We start from the raw sequence: 19,707 nt of genomic DNA on the forward strand, positions 1-19,707 counted from the left end.
TGTTTCACACAGGCACGCTTCCAGGAAATAGAAAAGACAGCTGTCTCTAAAGTTTAACTTCCCTACTTCAATAAAGTTTTGCGGGGAAGTTCTGCTATCTGTTAAATAAAAACTCTGTCAGGCATTCCCTATTTTGTTATTTACTTTGGAGAAACTTTTAAAAGCCTATCTCCTAAATTGCTCAGGCACAGATACCCTGAATGCATCAAAGCTTTCATGGTTTCATACTGGGGAGGTGCGAGGCTCCACATTTCAAACACACATACAGTACGTGTGCGCGTGCGCGCGTGCACGCACACCACCGTAAACAGCGAGCAAATTGATTCAGACAGCCGAATATCTGACATCTGACAACCAGAATAGGTGCATATTCCGCAGCTTGGGGGGCTAAAAATGGGCAATCGGCCTCAAGTTGTTCACCCATGAACCTAATCTTAATGTTTAAACAGCTTCCATCCGGGGGCAGATGGCAGAGCACACCAACAACACGCACGGCCCAAATGCGCGGCTCTGATCTTAAACTGTGCAGGAACACGGCCACTAGTGGCCACTGGCAGGAACTGCTCTTACCAGGAATTTATTTATTTAAAAAAAAAGTCTGGTAATATGCGGATTTATGTTTCCACCGCACCTCAAATTTCTGGAAAAGATATTTCAATCCGACTAGTGCCAGGTTGGGGGGGGGGGGGGGGGGGGACCCACATGTGGGCTGTTGCCCATCAGCTCATCTTAAACTGGGACTTTTAAAGAAGAAGAATTCCAAGGAATGTGCGTCAAACCCCCTTTCAAACAATCATCAGAGGTGTTGCAGCATATTGGTCGGAACAAGATCCCCCGGACGCGGAGCAGAGGTGGACAGATGAGTCGGGAAGGATCCCAGGGTGAAAGTCTGACTGACACAGGTTCAGTGAATCACAGACTGGAATAAATGAGTTAAATGTCGACCCTTCGTCGGAGCCACGCGAGGGGTCCATTTAATGGGCCTGCAAATTTCGCCGGGAAAGTAATTACACAAAGGTAGGATCTTCCCAGGATGGGAAAAGGAGCAACACGTTGTAATTATGCCTCAATGGAAAAAGGCTCAATCCAAGAAATAAAGCTATTATCGAGTTCTGAATTATGTGAAACCAAAAGAGCAATTTGTAGAATGATATTAGCCCCCTTTGAATCTTATAAAAGAGGGACTCCCTCATGCACAGCGCTCATCTTCCTCTGGCAGCCCGACTCCCTCGGTGGACACGGACGGAAAGGACGGAATTGGCTCCTTTCAGGACGACGGCTTCATTGGGAAGGCAAACATCTGAGGGGCCTTGGAGGGGTGGGGGGGCAAAAAGAGGGGGTGGGGGGGCAAAAAGAGGGGTGAGGGGGCAAAAAGCGGGGGTGGGGGGGCAAAAAGAGGGGGTGGGGGCAAAAAGAGGGGTGAGAAGGCAAAAAGAGGGGTGAGGGGGCAAAAAGAGGGGGCGGGGGGCAAAAAAAAGGGGGTGGGGGGGCAAAAAGAGGGGGCGGGGGGGCAGCTCGGCGCTGCTCCCGCGTTTGTCTCTGATGCGTTGACGGTAACGCGCCGCGACCGACTCCCCTGACACTTTTCTGAGACGCGCGTGCACGCGCGGGCACATGTTGCCGGCACAGACGGCCATCTGTTGAATTAGAGGACATTACAGAATCAGTTCTGCACATATGCATAATTAAACAACTCTCAGCGATACAGTGGAAGAATTTCAATTAGACTCTATTACGCTTTCAATTAGCTCGCGATGCTACAAATTAAAGCTCAAAAATACATTTGGATTCTCGGGTGCTAATCATTTTCATTCTTCCACCCCCAGCAGGTAGGGCCGTGTGTTTTCCTTCTGCTTCCCAACAGGCGTCAAGGAAAAATAATCGGAATGCGCCTGAAATCAGACGCATTTGCGCCAGCTTTCCTTTCTCCTGCTGCCAGGGGCACTTTGCCCCCCCCCCCCCGAGCATGTGCGCGCACACAACGCCCGGAACGGCAACGCAATTCCGCAGCATCGGGTGCATCCCTGCGCCGCGCTGATAATAAGGGCATCTTCCATTTCCAATCTCGGAGCGTGACTGGAAATGCGGTCACAACAGCGCCCCGAGCTCGGCTCCTGGTGCGGGGGGGGGGGGGGGGGGGCAGCCCACAGAGACCCGCGGGGCTCCTGGTGCGGGGGGGGGGGAACAGCCCACAGAGTCCCGCGGGGCTCCTGGTGCGGGGGGGGGAACAGCCCACAGAGACCCGCGGTCGGACTGCGCGTTCTGTGCGGCGTTTATTACCCCTCGTTCCAGAAAAGCATGAAAATGATGGACGTGGAAATGCACACACACACGCACACAGATGCACAATTCAGCCCGGTGGGCAGAAGGATAATGGAAGAAGACTGTGTAAATCCCACACGTGCTTAATCCAGACACTTACAAGAGCGCGCGCTTCATACTCTATTAGGCTGCACTAATGCAGCAGAGATGCGACCGTTTCACAGGCATGAAGCAGCAACACAGCAATGAATCCTCTTCACGGGGGCTTTACTGGAGAGGGGGGGAAAGGTCACCAACAAGCGCTTCGTGGTTATTAGCCATTAAAGCATCGCGACGTTGTCAGTGTTTTTTCCGCAGTGGGTGTGTGTGTGTGTGTGTGTGTGTAGCAGTAATCACGCGTACAGATAACGAGGGGTTGCGAACAAGTGGAGGGACGCCTCCCGAGGCCTCTGGTGTGGCCCGAACCGCCCTTTTTTTTAGCCCACCCGGGTCACAATCGCAGCTAATTTTCCGCCTCAAAGGTCAACGTGGTCGCCGGTGCTGCTGGATGGAACGGAAATTCCGGTTTAAACGAAAGAGAGCGGCGGCTACAGCAACCACCTGGATGGAGAACTGGGACAGGTGTCAATGTGTCAGCCACAGGGGCTGGGTAGCCTGGTTCGGTTGGCGTCGCTTTACTTGAGCTGTTGGTGTGAGCTTCCTGTGCACTGATTCCACCAGTTAATTAACAGTTAACCACTGTTCTCTTATTCCTGTCCCCCCCCCCCCCCCCCTCCTCCTTTACCCTGAAAGCCAGCAAGTGGTGGGTCAGCAAGTCTGGTCCTGCTCAAGGTTTCTTCCTGTTAACACCTAGTTTTTCCTGCCTCCCCTGATTTCAGCAGACGCTATATTGATGAAGTCAAATTGAACTCTCCTCTCCTGTGATATCGACAACAACACAATAAACCAACTGAGGAGGCACCAGCAGGAACTGTGAGGTTCCAGGCAGAAAACCTGATGCGTTTCACACCCACCGTCCTTCTGCTGCCCGTCAGCCACTCTCACCTTTCTTGTCCCCGAAAAAGAGCGTCTGCTGTGCCGGGTTTGACCACTGGAGGGAGGTGTTGTCATTGTACTCCACACGGCAGGTCAGGTTCGCCGTCCCCCCCTCCGTCACTGTGAGGTTCTGGACCAGCGGGTACTGACCACTGGCGCCTGAAGAGAGAGAGGCAGAGACAGAGGGGCCGGTGATGAGGATGCACAACAAGAGTGATAGAGGCAGATAGCGAGGGAGAGTTTTAATGGCCTCATTTGCAGTTTGCGGTGTTAATTAAGCCGCGTGATAAGCTAAAAATCCTCATATAAAATGAATAAATTATGTTCATTGCGAATTACAATTGCGCTTGAAAAACAAAACAAAACGAAAACCCCAAAAACACTTTTAATATTAATTAAAAAGCAAATGATGAAGCACGTCGGCCAATCACGTCTTTGTTAGATTGGACCCCTGCGGGGATGGGGGGGGGGGGGGGTCCTGCACTACCTGGCTGCAGAGAAAAGACCAATTAACAGAGTGATGTGTGAGAAGTGTGTGTGTGTGTGTGTGTGTGTGTGTGTGTGTGTGTGTGTGTAATCTACACTAATGAGAAAAGCCCAGCAGTTAGCACAAGTCAGGAGTTGGTGTTCAGCACCATGGACAGCTCATGATCATCTGTGTGTGTGTGTGTGTGTGTGAGAGAGAGAGAGAGAGAGAGAGAGAGAGAGAGAGAGGGGGGCTGAAAGCAAGTAAATAATAATAACTGCAAATCTATCCCTGTCCCCATCCCCCCGGAGAGAGGTTTTAAAGACTGCAAATAAAGGCTGAGGAAAGACAGATTATTTATTCTCCGCTAACACCCCCGTCTCACACACCATCACCCCCAGGAAGGGATCAGAGGATTCGGGTGGGAAAAAAACCAGATGGAAAGCAAAAGAGGGCAACTAAATAAAATAGCACTTTTTAAAGACTTGATTAGAGGCGTGCTCATTTCCCGTTCACGTGGAGCGGGTCGGACAGCCCTCGTCCCGCCTTCTCCTGCCGTCTCTTCACCACTGTAGACAAATAAAGCCTTGAATAGCACTTTTCCGCACGCGAGGGCTCAGCCGTCACCGCCGGTGCGGCACGGAGGGAGCAAAGAGGACGAGCTGAAGGAGGAGAGGAGAAGCCGAGTCCAGTCAAGGAGCGCGGGTCATTTCCAGCCTTGATTAGGGCCCCTGAGGTTAATCATGCGTGTGAGAGATAGAGAGGGAAGGGGAGAGAATTGGAAGAAAAATGGATCTGAGGCGCGGGAGAGGAGGAGCATGTTTTATTCATGGCAGCTTTGCATGAGCTATGATCTGCCAACAATTGGCCCTTCTCGCCCCGGCTCTCTTTACATCACCGATTTTGCCCTCTTCCTGGGGCAGGTAGGTCAAATTTAGCCCAGCGTGACCTTTGTGACTGGGTTCGATCACGTCACAATGAGAAGGGAGCCCAAGGCTGAGGGGAAGGTCCAGAGAGCGCAGGTACAAAGGAGAAGGTGGCTTTCCCCAAACCGGACGCTCGGTTTACGATCGGGCACGTGGCCGAGGCGCCACACCGCGAGGCTAACTGGACGGTGGCGGGAAGATTCGGAGATGGTCCTCTGGCTCGTTGAAGCTGGTTAAGCTAAAGTTCTCAGATTGTTTTTCATCAAACCAGAACTTCTGGTCCAGACTTTTGTGTGATTCGGATATCCATCAGGATTTTCTCTCACGTTGACAGACGTCAGATAAAGACGTTCCTCCGGCGCCGCTGCCTGCAGGACAGGGATCCAGCAGCCGGGGATCCAGCAGCCGGGGATCCCTCTGCTCCAGCCCTACGTCAGAGTCTGGTCGCTCCGGTGGGACTGAGCGGGCCGGAGGAGCCACGGTGATGGTTTTATTAGAACAGTGCAGCACTCTGCACGTCTAATTGGCCGGTGGAGGAGGTATTCCCTCTCCTCCCCTCGGGCCACCCGGACCTGATTTTAATGTATCTCCTGAGGAAAAGGGGGCAGCTGTTCTTTGCTGATTTCCATGTCTATATTTAGTTCCTCCCCTTCCTCTCCCTGCTCAGCCACCTTCTCCTTTTTTCCCCCCCAGTTCACGTTATTTCCCTCCCTGGCTCGCCGTGTCACGCTTCCTCCTCCAATTGAAGCCTGAAGTGTGGCATTTACACCTTCTTAGTCTCTTATTTTCATATTCTTTCTGTCTCCGGATGCTCCGGCCCTTTCAAATCTGCCCCGATCCTTCCTCCTTTCCCACATTCCATTGTCCTCTTCCTCGCTGGGGTCAGTTTAATTGCCCTCCACTTTGACTGACATGCCAGGGCTAAGCTAGGTCAACAACGTTTCCATTTGCATCCCATTAGGCAGTGGAGAGATAATGAAATTAGCTCAGCTGGAGCTGGATCATATGTTATATATGCAGCCCTGAATGGTATTCTATGCATTAGCTATAATTACACCCGGAATTTACCCAATAAACAATTGTTTCCTCTGGAGATGCTAAACCAGTGTTTAATTTTCACACTGAAGCCCGTGTGCAGCTGCCTCTGAATGTTAATTTACATGGGACGGCTCCTAAGCCCCCTCCCCAGCCCCCTCCCCCTCCCACCCCCCTCCCCAGCCCTGCCATTATTCTCTGACTAATAATCACAGCTGAAAGCCAAGCTTGCAGGCACAAAAAGCCCCATCCAGCATTTCTCCAAAGACCAAACTCCTCTAAAAATAAACTTCAGAAGAGATATTTACCTCCCAAGGCTTAGTGAACAGCAAACTAGCCCTGAAATAATAGTGATTAGGCTATCCTGGGGTGTTCACTGTCTCCTCTCCATCCTGACCTTTCCAGCAAGAGGAGCTGAGTGGACTAACCTTTCTTACTTAGGCATTCAGGTTGCAGAGAAAAGGAGAGGGACAGACGGACGGACAGCCCGGAGCTACTGACCTTTACGTCACGACTGGAGCCGCGGAGCTGTAACGTATGGCCGAGAATGCAGGATTCCAGCATTTAAAGGTAAAACAAAAGGCGGCGCCCCGTTTGGATAATAAATTGTGATTTGATCTTTGTGCAAATGCAAAGACGCGGTTGTAATTCCGCACCTTCCCCTCACACCCTGTCCCTCGTTACAGCTCCAAAAAGCTATAGTTTAGTAACATCTCAGCATGTAGATGCCTCGGCAGCTAGCTTTTACAGCACTTTCCTCAGAACAAAAACACACCGTCCACATGGAAGCGTCCCTCCTGTGTGAGCTTCAGATGTTACAGGGACAGAACCAGAGCCGTTAGCTCCACAGCTGGACACCAGCCCCTCAGACTGATTCTCCGTGTCAGGCGACATGGAGGTGTCGTGATTGTCGCCCCCGCACAAGGTCGAGAGTGTGATCATCCCAGAGACTTTATCAAGCAACCTGTCCCGCCGAGGCTTCAGGGAGCGGAAGACAGAAAAGTCCACCAGCAGCGTCCTCTGAGACGCTGGCCACCACGGCCAGAACGTTGGAGACACGAAACCCTCCACCTGTTTCTGGGCAGCGAGACCGAACACGGAATGCTGTTTGCAACTTCTTGGACGGGAAAGCTTGGAAGCGAGAGCGGATGAGATGAGAGCGTCCTCGCTACCTGCCCTCGCGTCCTCCAACTGTGACAGTTTTCACACAAACGCCTTCAGCCTCCTTCTGAGGAAGGCGTCATATGTCCGTCTGATGCAAGTACAGAATATTCTGTACTGAGGGGATGAATAAATGAACATTAAGAGCTTTTAGCTTCCTGCACCACACGGATAGATGAATATTTATGTGCAGCATGGGTCATGTTACGCCCTCTATGTGATGTTTTCTCCAATATCCACTCAAAAACAAACACAGGACGTAAAATACAGCCTCCAAACGCGTCCGCCACTTCGACTTGCTAATAAGCTTTCATGGAATTTGCGAGCTTTAATAAACCAGACTTCAGTAGCTGGAAATACTCCTACAAATCCCTTTATTATTATGGAAATATCATGCTCTGTTTTCCGCTCTGGCCCGTGTTTCCCAGCGAAATGCATGCTAATTTCTTCACGCCAATGTATGCGTGTGGCCCGTTTCCAATCCCGACGTTCCTCCGTGACAGTGACGAGGCTCCGGTTGGGGGTAAATTGAATGTAATCCATGCTGTGGGCGGGGCCGTGCGTGGTGTTCAGCGCCGGCGTGGAAAACCCACCGCAGGACAGGCGGTTTTGATCTGGAGATATGAAATTAATTAGCCGCCACCGGAGAGGCTGGCTATCCCGGCGCTGTTGTCATTTACATGCTGTAATTAGAGCGGGCAGCTGATGGCGCCGCCGTCACCGAGGCGGCGTCCAACCAAAGCCCTGGAGTCGGCTCAACAAACTATCACCTATTCCTCGGTGGTGTTGTTCAGGCGCGGCGTGCGGCGACAGTAGGAATTAGGAGCCGCCTGGGCGAGAAGGACGTCTCTTTGGCTCGTTCCCCAGGTGAGACGCTTCCAGCAGCATCTGGGGTGTGAAAGACACGTAGAGCCCCCCCGGTGAAAGCACCATGTTGTGTTGGAGGAAGCAGGAAGCAGTTTGTCTTCCTGGCTGCAGAGGCGCAGCTACAACCTATGGGATGGCGAGCGTGGAGATCACGCCAGTAGGATTTACTGGCGCCTCACTTGTTTCCCTCGCATCGGTTCGCAGGGCGGCGGCGCCCCCTTCGGCCCTCGTTTGCGCCTCCTCGCCACGAGAGATCAGTGATCAGCGAAGAACAGCCCCCCCCCCCCGCTGGACAGCGCACGTTGTTAAAGGTGACGTGGCACCTTTATAAACGCCTCTGGCCAAAGTGAGAACGGGAAAACGAGACCACGCGCCGGCTCAGAGGAAGAAAAGGACACAACTCCGGGGCCGGAGCGCAGACGCTGGCGTTTGGGCTCAATGTCACCTGCTTCCGACTCCGTCGCAAGGACACGGACGGGCAGATCTTTGGCGAGGTGCGGCGAATCCATCTTCCCACTCTGAATATGAGGGCGAGCCCTTGAGGAGGGACATTAGCGGCATCTGCGTGCCCGCCCGGATGGCTGCTAATGTCACGGAAGCGTACGAGCGGCGTGCCCGGCTCTTTGGCGGTGCTTTAAATTCAAACATCTTCTTGATTTCGACTCCTCTTTTAATCACAGGGAGCAGCTCATTTTTTATGCCTTCACATGCTGCCAAGGCACGATGATCCCAGACGATGGTGGCGGTCCCGCGGGGGAATCAGACTAATTACTTGTGCCACCAAAACCTCCGAATTCCCCAAACAAACACGCCACTCTGTGATTCTTCTAATGTGAGCTGATGTATTGATGTATCATCTCCATTTAAGGGGAAATGGGGGAATGCTCTTCACCCCGAGGCGGGAGGAGGGGGAGCGTGAGCGGAAAGTGACGGTTTTAAAAGTAGCTTTCTTCCCGCGGTGCGCGGCACGTTTGCGCTAGCGTACAACCAGGGCCCGGGGGGGCGGGAGACTGATCTCCTCTCACAGCTGAGGGTTGGGCGATGCTGGGGACCCTGGGTAGACGGGTCGGGGGCGTGGAAGGGGCCAGATGCAACGCGCTTGGCTTCCACCGGGCACGCGTGCAGGTATGGGAAGTGTCTGTGTTGTGTTCTACTAAGTACCTATTTCATGCTCATTTACGCCCCTGACAGTGATGCCATTATGTTGTCACATTTTCCCTGTATTAACCTGATTTAATCTTCCTCCAATAATAAAAGAAAGTGCTGAGACAGGAATATTAATCTCTCTGGTGCCGTATTATACAGTAATTGGCTGCACTTCATAGCCCTTCAGTCACATCCATATCTCTTGCTCTTATGTTCGCCGGCGGGCCGCAGCTTTGAGGTGAGCCGGGCTTTTATCTGCCCCCGGATCAGCGGGAATCTTATCGGCCTCGTTATGTTTTCTTAGCAAAAGCCTCATTATAGCGACGCGAGAGGCAGCGGGGACGAGGGGGGAGACACGCGCGTCTCTCTAATCTACACGTCCTCGCTTTCTCCATCAACAACGCGATGGATGTTGCCGCGCCGCCACGGCGAGAAACAAAAGGGCGCCGGCCCCGTCGAGGGTGTCCTTTCATGAAGAGAGGAGGGGGGCAGCGGCGAGCACAAGATGGAGACGCCGCGTCTCCCAATGATCCTGCAGGTTGTTAAAATAAATTACGCACGGAGGCAGAAGGAAACCCCGCCGAGCGAGGCGGGGGTGTTGTTGTTAAGGCCGTTGCTACTGCTGAGGATGATGGGGGGGGGGGGGGGGGGGGTAGAGACGGCGATGTGAACATCAGCAACAGCAGAAATCATTTGCTGCGCTGCATTTGGGTTAAATCGACCTGTTTGTCACCACGGAGCACTACAGTTGTCAGAGAGACAGCTGGGATGGAGTTTTTGTAATACTGGACCCTTGGGGGGGGGGGGGGGGGGGGGGGACTATTCATGCAGCATTTTTTCTCCTGGATCGATCTATTTATTTCTCTTTTTACTTGCACGTCCCAAACGAGGGCTGATTTAGTCCGTGTTCGATAAGAAGTGGACAGGGAAGCTCTGGAGAGGCGGCTGGGAAGCGAACCCATAACACGGGCGTGGCTTTATTACCGCCACCTGAGAACAAACGACATCACACCCGTTTGGCCAGAGCTGCATTAAGCTGTCGAGGCTCTTTTTTACTGAATGAATTGGGGTCATCTCCCCTCGGGTACGCGCGGCGCCTCGCCTCGCCTCGCCGCTGCTCTCCGATCTCTAATCGAACCGCTCCGTCATTCCCGGCGTCTGCGGATTTTGATGACTGTAATTTACCGCCACCTTTCCCGAGCCCGCCGATGCCAAAGGGCAGCGCGGCGGAGTTAAACACACATTATTATTCCGACGACCTCAGAGCATCCTCAAGGTTTACGAGCTGAACAAATAGAAAGATCTGTGAACGCTCCAGCGAAGATGAGCTTCCTGTTGTGTTTGATCCTAGAGGCGGTTTCGCCCGTAACCACGGAACGCTAAAATCCACAAAAGAGCAGCGGCGTGTTGGCGTTGATCCGCGCTGACGGCAGGCGACGCAGTCAACTCACCTCGAGCTTTGCCTTTTGTAGCCATCGCTGGGATGTTCCCAGGAGAGAGGGGAGGTGGGACGGACAGAGGCAGAAGCCAGAAAGCAGAGAGGAGAGAAGAACACAGACAGAAGATCTGATTAGATAACGGCAGGAGAACAGAGCGCCGGCGTCTGTCGGGAAGGAGAGGCGCAATACGCCGCCGCCGTTATCTCGCATGTCAATCACCGGCGAGGAAATCGCTCAACCCTGAAAGAGAACGTCCCGATACAGCCCGTTGGCTAATTGAGACCTTGCAGACGAGCCCCTTTTAATTAGGCTCGTCACATTATCCGCCTCGCACAGTGGAGCTCGCCGTTTTCCAACGAGGATCCACGAGAAGGTGGAACCCCTGTGGACGCCGCTCCTCCGCTAGTCGGCTCTTCTGCTTATTTATCCGGGCTAGCTGCGATGTATCGTAAACTCAGCTAGCAGCGTTGTCGGCACAGAGATGTGCCTCTGCCTCCGACCGAGCCAGCGGGCTCGCCGGGCGCCGTCCGGCCACACTCGCCACATCTCCAGCTGTTCGGTTATTCGTTTATTTGTGAGGACGCGCTGGTTGTTGCTGGGCCAAGAGCGCGCGTGTGTGTAGGGGGGGAGGGGGAGCGAGACGTCCGCGCGAAGATATCCGGGAGGAGAATTTGGGAATATGCGGATTGTGAGTTGTGAGCAGCTGGATCAGCAGATGCTACCAGAGATAAGAGCCTGAGTGTTGGGAATGGAGAGCAGCGAGGCCCAGCTGGGGATTGGGTCAGGCCTGCAGAACTATGGGGGGTGGGGGGAGCTATTGAAACAATGGGAGTCGGAGGACCAAATAAACAACATAGAGCAGTGGTGCCTAGTGTGTTTTTGCATGTTTCCCGAGGGGAGGACCCCCCCCCCCCACACACACACACATACACACACACACACACACTGCTCTGCCAATTGATGAATCTATTGGAATGCCTCCAGTGTGCCTGAAAACCTGAACAGCTCTACGAGGCGGCGTCTGAACCAGGGATGAGAGGGGACCAACAAAGAGAGATTATTAAATCTCCTCCTGCAGCCAACAAATTTGGGTTCGACCACATCTCAGCTGTTCAGCTCATGGAAAATCGCGTGAGTTTGAAGCTGCTGCCACACTGGTCAAAGGGACCGATGTCTCCCCTCAGCAGAGCCTGATCTCCCTCCGTTCCTGCGCCTCCTCCCTGTGCCGAGGTACCGGTCCCCTGTCACAGCTGCGCCCCCCCCCCCCCACCAGAGAAATCTGGCCTTTAAAAACCATCTTTTCTTTTTCTCGTTTCTCCCCTTTTGCAGAACTATTCACTTATAAAAACAGCCAGAGACGGATAAGTGGAGGAAAGAAAGAACACGGGCGGCATAAAAGACGGAAAAAATGGTGGGAGTCTGATTCAATACTCTCTGCACTTGGATCTCTGAGCGTTACAGTTGCCAGGCAACCGACACAACAGTTCAGCAAGGCCTGGCAGGCTGAAATTGAATAAAACACTTTTCATTCCCCTCTCTTATTCCCCATTTTACCATAGCATGAGCAGAGTATTCCCAATCACTTACACAATGGCCGACTCTCACATGCTCCCACTGCTCCTGATGGGAGGAAAAGCCTCGGAAAACGCACATCCAAGACGGCCCTTTATTTCTTCTATGTCACTAATTAAAAGGAAAAAGAAAGGTGGACTGAAGCGGCACGAGGAATCTGGCACCACCGTTCCCTCGCCCGCGCCCTGCTGCTGGGACGGGAACGGACGTTATCCCGCACATGTGCTTCTGGAAGGATCGTTAACCCGGATCCATCTGCAGAGGGTTTCGTTTCTGCTCAAGATTAAATAAAGCCCTTCTGGTAGCAGTGAGGAAGAGGAGGAGGAAGAGGAGGAAGAGGGGGAGGGGGAGGAGGAGGAGGAGGAGGAGGAAGAGGGGGAGGAGGAGGGGGAGGAGAAGGAAGAGGAGGGGGAGGAGGAGGAAGAGGAGGAGGAGGAGGAAGAGGGGGAGGAAGAGGGGGAGGAGGAGGAGGAGGAGAAGGAGGAGGAAGAGGGGGAGGGGGAGGAGGAGGAGGAGGAGGAGGAAGAGGGGGAGGAGGAGGGGGAGGAGAAGGAAGAGGAGGGGGAGGAAGAGGGGGAGGAGGAGGAGGAGGAGGAGGAGGAAGAGGAAGAGGAGGAGGAGGAAGAGGGGGAGGAGGAGGAAGAGAAGGAGGAAGAGGAGGAGGAGAAGGAGGAGGAAGAGGAAGAGAGGGAGGAGGAAGAGGAGCTGGAAGAGGAAGAGGGGGAGGAGGAGGAGGAGGAGGAAGAGGAGGAGGAGAAGGAGGAGGAGGAAGAGGAGGAAGAGGAGGAAGAGGAGGACGTCTCCTGGCTACAGACGTCCTGATCTTTGTCTCAGTGGAGGATTTAATCCTCATGATTGTTCCAGCCCTCCAAGTGTGTGTGTGTTTTTGTTTGTGTGTTTGTGTGTCAGTGGTGTGTGTGTTTGTGTGTGTGTGTGTGTGTGCGTGTGTGTGTGTGTGTGTGTGTGTGTTTAACCCACCGGGAAATACAGAAAGATTCACTTGATTGATGAGACCTGATAAAATTGGTTTGAAAATGAGTTATTTTAAGTGTAACAAATGGTCCTCATGAACTCCTCCACTCCTCCACTCCTCCACCCCTAAATCCCTCCACCCCTCCGTCCCTCCACCCCTCCACCCCTAAATCCCTCCACTCCTCCACTCCTCCACCCCTCCACCCCTCCACCCCTAAATCCCTCCACCCCTCCGTCCCTCCACTCCTCCACTCCTCCACTCCTCCACCCCTCCATCTCTCCACTCCTCCGTCCCTCCACTCCTCCACCCCTCCATCTCTCCACTCCTCCGTCCCTCCACTCCTCCACCCCTCCACTCCTCCATCTCTCCACTCCTCCACTCCTCCATCTCTCCACTCCTCCACCCCTCCATCTCTCCACTCCTCCACTCCTCCACTCCTCCATCTCTCCACTCCTCCACCCCTAAATCCCTCCACCCCTCCACCCCTTCCAGCGTTCTCATTCATCAGCTCCTCCCGGTGATGAGGGAAAAGGCCACTGGTGGGAGGGAAGTCTAAAAGCGTCAGAGTTGTTTTCTGGTTCTCCGTCTGTCGGTGGCGGCGGGGAGTCGTCATAAATAAACTGTGCGATGGTTCACGCAGACGCCTCCTGCTGTGTCACACACACGCACACGTTCACACGCAGCAGTGATCATAGTGTTCCTGTAGGGGAGAGGTCTCCCGGGAGGAAGCTTCACTTCCAATATCCGTCCTGTTCCTTCCCAGCTTTCATCATTCAGGGTTCATCTCACCTGCTTTTACACATTCTCTCCATCACCGTATTAACTGCTCCTTTACTCTTCTCCCCCCCCCCAACACACACATGCATACACACACGCTGGCGTGGAGGTAAAGCCTATGGCGATGGACGTTGGGGGCGCTCAGCGCTGTCAGCTAGCATGATGGAGAGATTAGCCTCCCTTTGGCGCAGGAGCAGCTGTTTCACCGTATGTCTGATGTACTCCAGCCCTTTGGAATGCGACCAACATTCCACCGGTGAGCAGATTGCGGTAAAAGCGTAACGTAGTCTTTGTCACCTCGGCTCTCCATGGAGCCCCCTGATCCATGCGAAACACGGCCCCCGCACTTCTATTTTGATTTCAAGTGAGTCATCACTATTTTAAAAAAAGCCCTGAATAATACATGGAACCTTTTTAAAGCGTATTTGAGAGCATTTAAATCTTGTTTAATTCAACGCTAAGGGTCGCGATTCATCTCGGCGTAATAAAAGCGATGGTAAACATTGTTAATAGATGGAATCAAGCTTGGTTAGCACACTTTATTGCCACCGCACCGCTGGCTTTATTAGATCAGTCTAGCTCATTACTGTTTTTTCCCTTCATGACGACACTCGCATCTGCTTATTTTCTTATTTAAACTTGATTTAATTCTCAATCTAACACGTTTATGCACACACACACACACACACACACACACACACACACACGCGCGCCCCAGCCAGGGTGGAACAATAACACACTTTATAACAGTTTCTTCGTCATTACGCTCATGTGTGGAACAGTTGAGGGTTTTAGCTGAAGACTGCTGGAGCAGATGAAAAGAAAGGGATGAAAATGGGATGAGAGCCTGGAAACATTGCGAAACGTATGAAACGCAAACGTATTAAAACGCGAATTTCACCAAAGCAGCGGCTAAAATGGTTGAAACTCCTGCACGACAACCAAAGGTGCTGAAGGAAACCAGGTGACCGAAGACACATGTCTTCATAGAAGAGGAACGAAGGCCTTCGGGCTTCCGACCGCTTTAGGACTTTATGGTCTTTACGTTAATGCAGATCAAGTAGGTTGCAGCTGACTCAGCAAATGCTAATAATAATACAGCTGAACATGTTACAGTCGCACGTTTTACAGCATTATTTAGGAAAAGCTCAACACGTTTCCACTGAAATTATCCGGCAAAAACCTTCCCCACGACCCCCGAACCCCAGCTGCAAACGTCTTTATCTCTTTTCAAAATGGAGCAAAAGCAGAGAAGCTACCAGATGTGGACCAGAAGGGAAAGGAAACCTCCCCCAGGACCCACAGGTCCTCGCTCTGAATACGGTTTCTGGATCACGAAACCCTAGAAATGAGCGCATGAATTTCCTCTCAAACATCATCGTTTGCAGCCTGTCATCAACCACGTCGTCCATCTTTGTCTCTGAGACCAGATTTCACAATTACAAAGTTTGTACCTAAAACACCCTTCAGACGTTTGTTTTTCTCGTCTCGTCTTCTTAACCGCTTCGCCCATCGGAGGCAGGGCCCCCCTGGATGGTTGGCCAGTCCATCAGGGTCTTTATGGGTTTGGTGCCTTGCTCAAGGGTACCTGGGCAGCGCTCTGAAGGTGTTCTGGCACCTTCCCCTAGTACCAGGACACCTTCCATGGTTCGCCTGCACTGGGGTTTGAACCGAGAACCCCCCCCTTGAAAAACAAAATCCTGGTAATAAAATTTCCCTGATTTGATGATGGATTCAGAGATTTTCTTTCGCTTATTTCTATAGAAAGAACGGCCCAAGTGTAATGACTCCAGGCTACTTTAAAATACATTTGTAAATAAATCGAAGAGGGCTTCAAATCATCCGGTCCTGATATAAATCACAGTGTAAAATCACTCCAAACTACAATTAATTACGGGAACGGGCGGAAACATTTGTTTAGCAAAATAATAATGAAGTGCTAATGCTAGTGAGGAGCAATTAACAATCCCCCGTGCAATTACTAGGAGTGCGTACGGAGGCGTGCGCAGGCAGTTCGTGTGAAACAGATCATAGGAACGGTGGCGGCGTGCGTCGACACGAACGTTTCCACCCCGCCTGCTCTGGCCACACACGCTCACAGGCTCACGTGCGCGGGGCGCGTGCTTCCGTCTGTCGGGGCCTTTATTGGGCGCCGCCACGCGTCCCGGTCCGGCGGTGAGCCTCCGGAGTGCGACTCCGGCAGACGAATGTGGACCTTGTCACAATCGTTTCATCTGGAGGAGTCGCAGCGCTCACGTATCACACATCAAAGGATCCAAATCCCCATTCGGAATTCAAATTTCACCCCCAAACTTCGCTTTGAAGCAGCTATGGGGAAGAGCAGGTTGGGCCCAAACCATGAGCGACCCTGAAAAGGTGGATCCACCTGACGATGGGGCTTCAGCAGATATCTCCCCCCCCATATTTCCACCTTTAACTAGATAATAAGGAGGAAAACTGGAGAAAAAGCCCAGCTAATCTCAACATAAATGACATCCTTGGTACCATTAAGGAGATTTCTTTTTACAGTTCAGACGTCAGCATTTGATTTTCCCATTTGGCACTTGATTCAAGGAGGGTGTCCTTGTCTGGGAACTGACAAGTCACGCACATCAAATACCCAGCAGCCTCTGGTGCTTCATCAGAGAAAACCTCCAATCTGCTTTTATGTTACGGCAGGAGCAGAATTATGCAAGGTTTTTATTCATCATAGAGTGGAGGGAAGGTGTAACGGAGAGGTGAAGAGCAAGTGGATCAGACAGAGATTTAAGACAAGTGCGGGCTCCTCTCTCAATGGCCCCCGTCGCCACATAAATGAATACAAGCAGGCCGACCTGTAGCCCTGGAAACTTTGCCGTTTAACGCCTTAAAAAATATCTCATATTTGAATTTCTCTAAACCAGGAAGGATGATGGAAGCTCCCCAACCCACAGGAACACGCCTGCGTACACACACACTCACACACATCCTTGCACTTCTCTCTTTATGAGGACATTTCAGGGAAAAATGCACCATCCAGCCCCTTTCCAAGCCCACCCCATCCCCACCAAGCCCATAACCCCGTCCCCAAAAATGTCCCCACATCCCAAAAATGTCCTTACTTTGCTCGTGGAGTCGGTATGTGCGCACACACACCCACACACACACACACACACTGTCAGTGTCAGGCAGGAGCTGCGGAGGGAAGATGGACAGTCCAGGTTGGGCCTCTAACTGAGCAAATGCTTTTTGTTTCCACTGCTTCTTCAAATGAATAGTTTAGGGGCTGAAGCTATATTGTGATAGATGCCTCCGGGGTAACAAATGGCTTCCTGCAGACACAGCTTTGAAGTGGATGTGTGTGCCTGGTCACCAACCTGTAATCTCCAGCTATTCGTCACAGGGTGAAGGGACGGGATATTTTCCAGGGGGTGGAAAAAAGAAAAGAAAACACTTCCACGTGATATAAGCTTCTTCTTCTTCTCTCTATGTAAAAGCAGGGCAGAGGTCAACAGGAGCGGAACACCTTCATTCATCAGGTTCTCTCCTCGTGTCGCACATGAGGACTGTCGGATTTTCCATTTTGAGCTCTTAGTGAGGGATCATGTTGGGAGGGGAGCTTTTCATCCTCCTCCCCTTCGACGCCGGACTTTGATCAAAAATGTGTCGCAGCATTTTGCTCGGGCTGAATTATTAAAAGGTCAGTGAACAAAAGCCTGTTTGTGCTGCATTGCATTACAAAGGCGAGCACGCCGGTAAATTGGCAAGCGTTGGCGGTGACGCCGGAGGAGGCGAGGGACGCTCCCCGGGGGCCGTTTGGCATCGGCGACCGCTTTGGCCACAGCCGGGGAGTTCCCTCGCAGCCGTCAGACGCTGCTGTGCGTCCGGAGACAACCCAACTTTTATATTTTAACGCTTTTAAAGGTCCATTGATGGCTTGGATGTCATCACCAGCCACATTTGTGCGTACGGGACACGGCCGCCTCCCTCAGGATACAGCGGAAGTCGCTTCCTGTTGTACTGCTAACGTTTTGGCGGGAATTAGCGGCCGTCTTAATCCCGGGAAACTGCCGGCAGTTGGTGGATTGGAAACCATCGGGCACGATTTCTGTGGCATATTTCAGTCGCGTCATTGTGCAGGAAAAGAAAAGGATAAAAGTTGCGTGGGAGCCGTTCATGCCGGGTACGGTGAGGAATCCGGGCGGGATGCGATGTGAATGGCTGAGGGGTGACACCGCTCCCTCTTTTACCCTCAAGATTAACACGTTGATGCCGTGACATGAGACAGACCTGCAGTTTCAGGAGTTAACTGGGGAGGATGACCTTTGCAGCGCGTGTGTGAGTGTGTGCGCACGGCTGCAGTGTGAGCGCTTTTGTAACGATGGCAGCGGGCGATCTCCGGGGCATCGGGGCCCCGGCGCGTCTCAAAGGGGACCGCGGCTATAAAAGGATGAGGGCGGACATAAAGAACTGGGAGCTACATGTGGTCACATCCTCCTTTCAGGGCCGCGACTGCAGCTTTTCTTACTTTTGTCTGGCGCTCTCCTCTTTTAAGGGTCCACCTGCAGATTTGGTCTTTCATGGCAGCTTAAACGCCCCCCCCCCACCCCCTCCCGAAACAATCACCACTGCATCATGAGCAGGTCGGGCCCTGAGCGGTCCAGCAGAAGAGATAAGAGCGGGTCGAAAGGTAGAGGGTAGAAAACCCCCACGGACCCCCGAGAGCGGAGGACAACAATGGCTCACCTTGTGTGTTCAACAGTCTGCAATATTCATACAAAGCTCCGGGGGGGGGGGGTAAATAACCAAACTGTGCCAAAGCAGATGAAAGCGGAGACGGGGAAGTGCACTTGGGTTTTTAATGAAGCTACAGTAGCGATAACACACACAGGTGTCCTGCGGGAGTTGAACCTGCAGCAGCTAACGGGGTCAGCCAGACCTCCTGCAAGGCTCCTCAGCTCTGATGTTTCCTCCGTCCTCCGAGTCGCTCCTAACGATCGCTGCAGCATCACGCCGCTGCGTTTCTGCAGCCCCACAAAGAGCCGCCTCTAAAAACGTGGTGGTGGGGGGGGGTGGTGTGTGTGTGTGTGGGGGGGGCAACCTGGAGCTCACGGGATAATGATCGATGCTAAAACATGTTCCCGGGCTGACGCCACACAACCGCATATTTATAGAGAGCGGATTCGACTGGGAAATCAGAAACACACACACACACACACACACACACACACACACACACACCATCTTGCATGATGAAATTCCTTAAATAAAATGTTCCGCTGTCATTTAAATGCAATTTCTTCTTGGAGGAAGGTGATCCACAGTGGAAAGAAAAGCAACGGTGAGAAAAACACAGCTGATGTCAGAAGAGATCACATTAAAAAAAAGAAGAAGAAGAAGAAGAAAAAAAAAAAAAAAAAGCGCAGCTGCTGAAACACAACCTTCCACCTGAAGCTGTGAGCCATGAATAAATTCCATTTCATGCCTCGGTTTATATTTGCGGAGGCCCAAAGAAAGACTGCATTCAATTATCCAGACCAATTCCAATTCATCTGGGTCATTTTCGAACAAATTGTACTGTAACAAATTCCTTTGCAGCGCTACAATTAAGCTAATTAAGTAAATAAAACGGCCACTTGCTCGTGTTTCCTGCATCAAATTAAAGCTGACCTCAGCGCGGCCCCTTACATTTCCGCTCAAGTGCTGTGGGAGCACGGCGGGTCGACGCAGAGGCGCCATCCACGGGACGGCGCGTCAGTTATTGTTGTTATGATGCATAAAAACGTGTAGCCGTCATTGGAACGCGTCCCACCGCCCTTCCTGTCCCCGTGAACGGCGACACTCCCGCCTCTTCCTCTCCTTCTCATTACAATCGTGTTAATTGGACACACATAATTGAACATCACTACCCTGGGAGGTAGGGGGAGCCATCTGTTAACGTCCGCCCCCAGCATCGCAGGGCAGCGCGACAATGGGCCCAAACATCCAACTGCGCTCCACAGTTACGTGGGCGCGCACGTGTCAGTGTCGCCGTATCCTCTTCAGCAGAGTGTGCAGATGTCATCGTTG

The 19,707-nt window shown here is 52.3% G+C and overlaps 1 pseudogene; it reads right to left on the minus strand.

Annotated features, from left to right (window-relative positions):
- LOC115252748 (cell adhesion molecule 2-like) overlaps positions 1 to 19,707 on the minus strand; it is a 112,605-nt pseudogene that overhangs the window by 17,730 nt on the left and 75,168 nt on the right.

Source organism: Takifugu rubripes, chromosome 15 (genome assembly GCF_901000725.2).
Source record: "Takifugu rubripes chromosome 15, fTakRub1.2, whole genome shotgun sequence".
In the NCBI taxonomy this organism is placed as follows: Eukaryota; Metazoa; Chordata; class Actinopteri; order Tetraodontiformes; family Tetraodontidae; genus Takifugu; species Takifugu rubripes.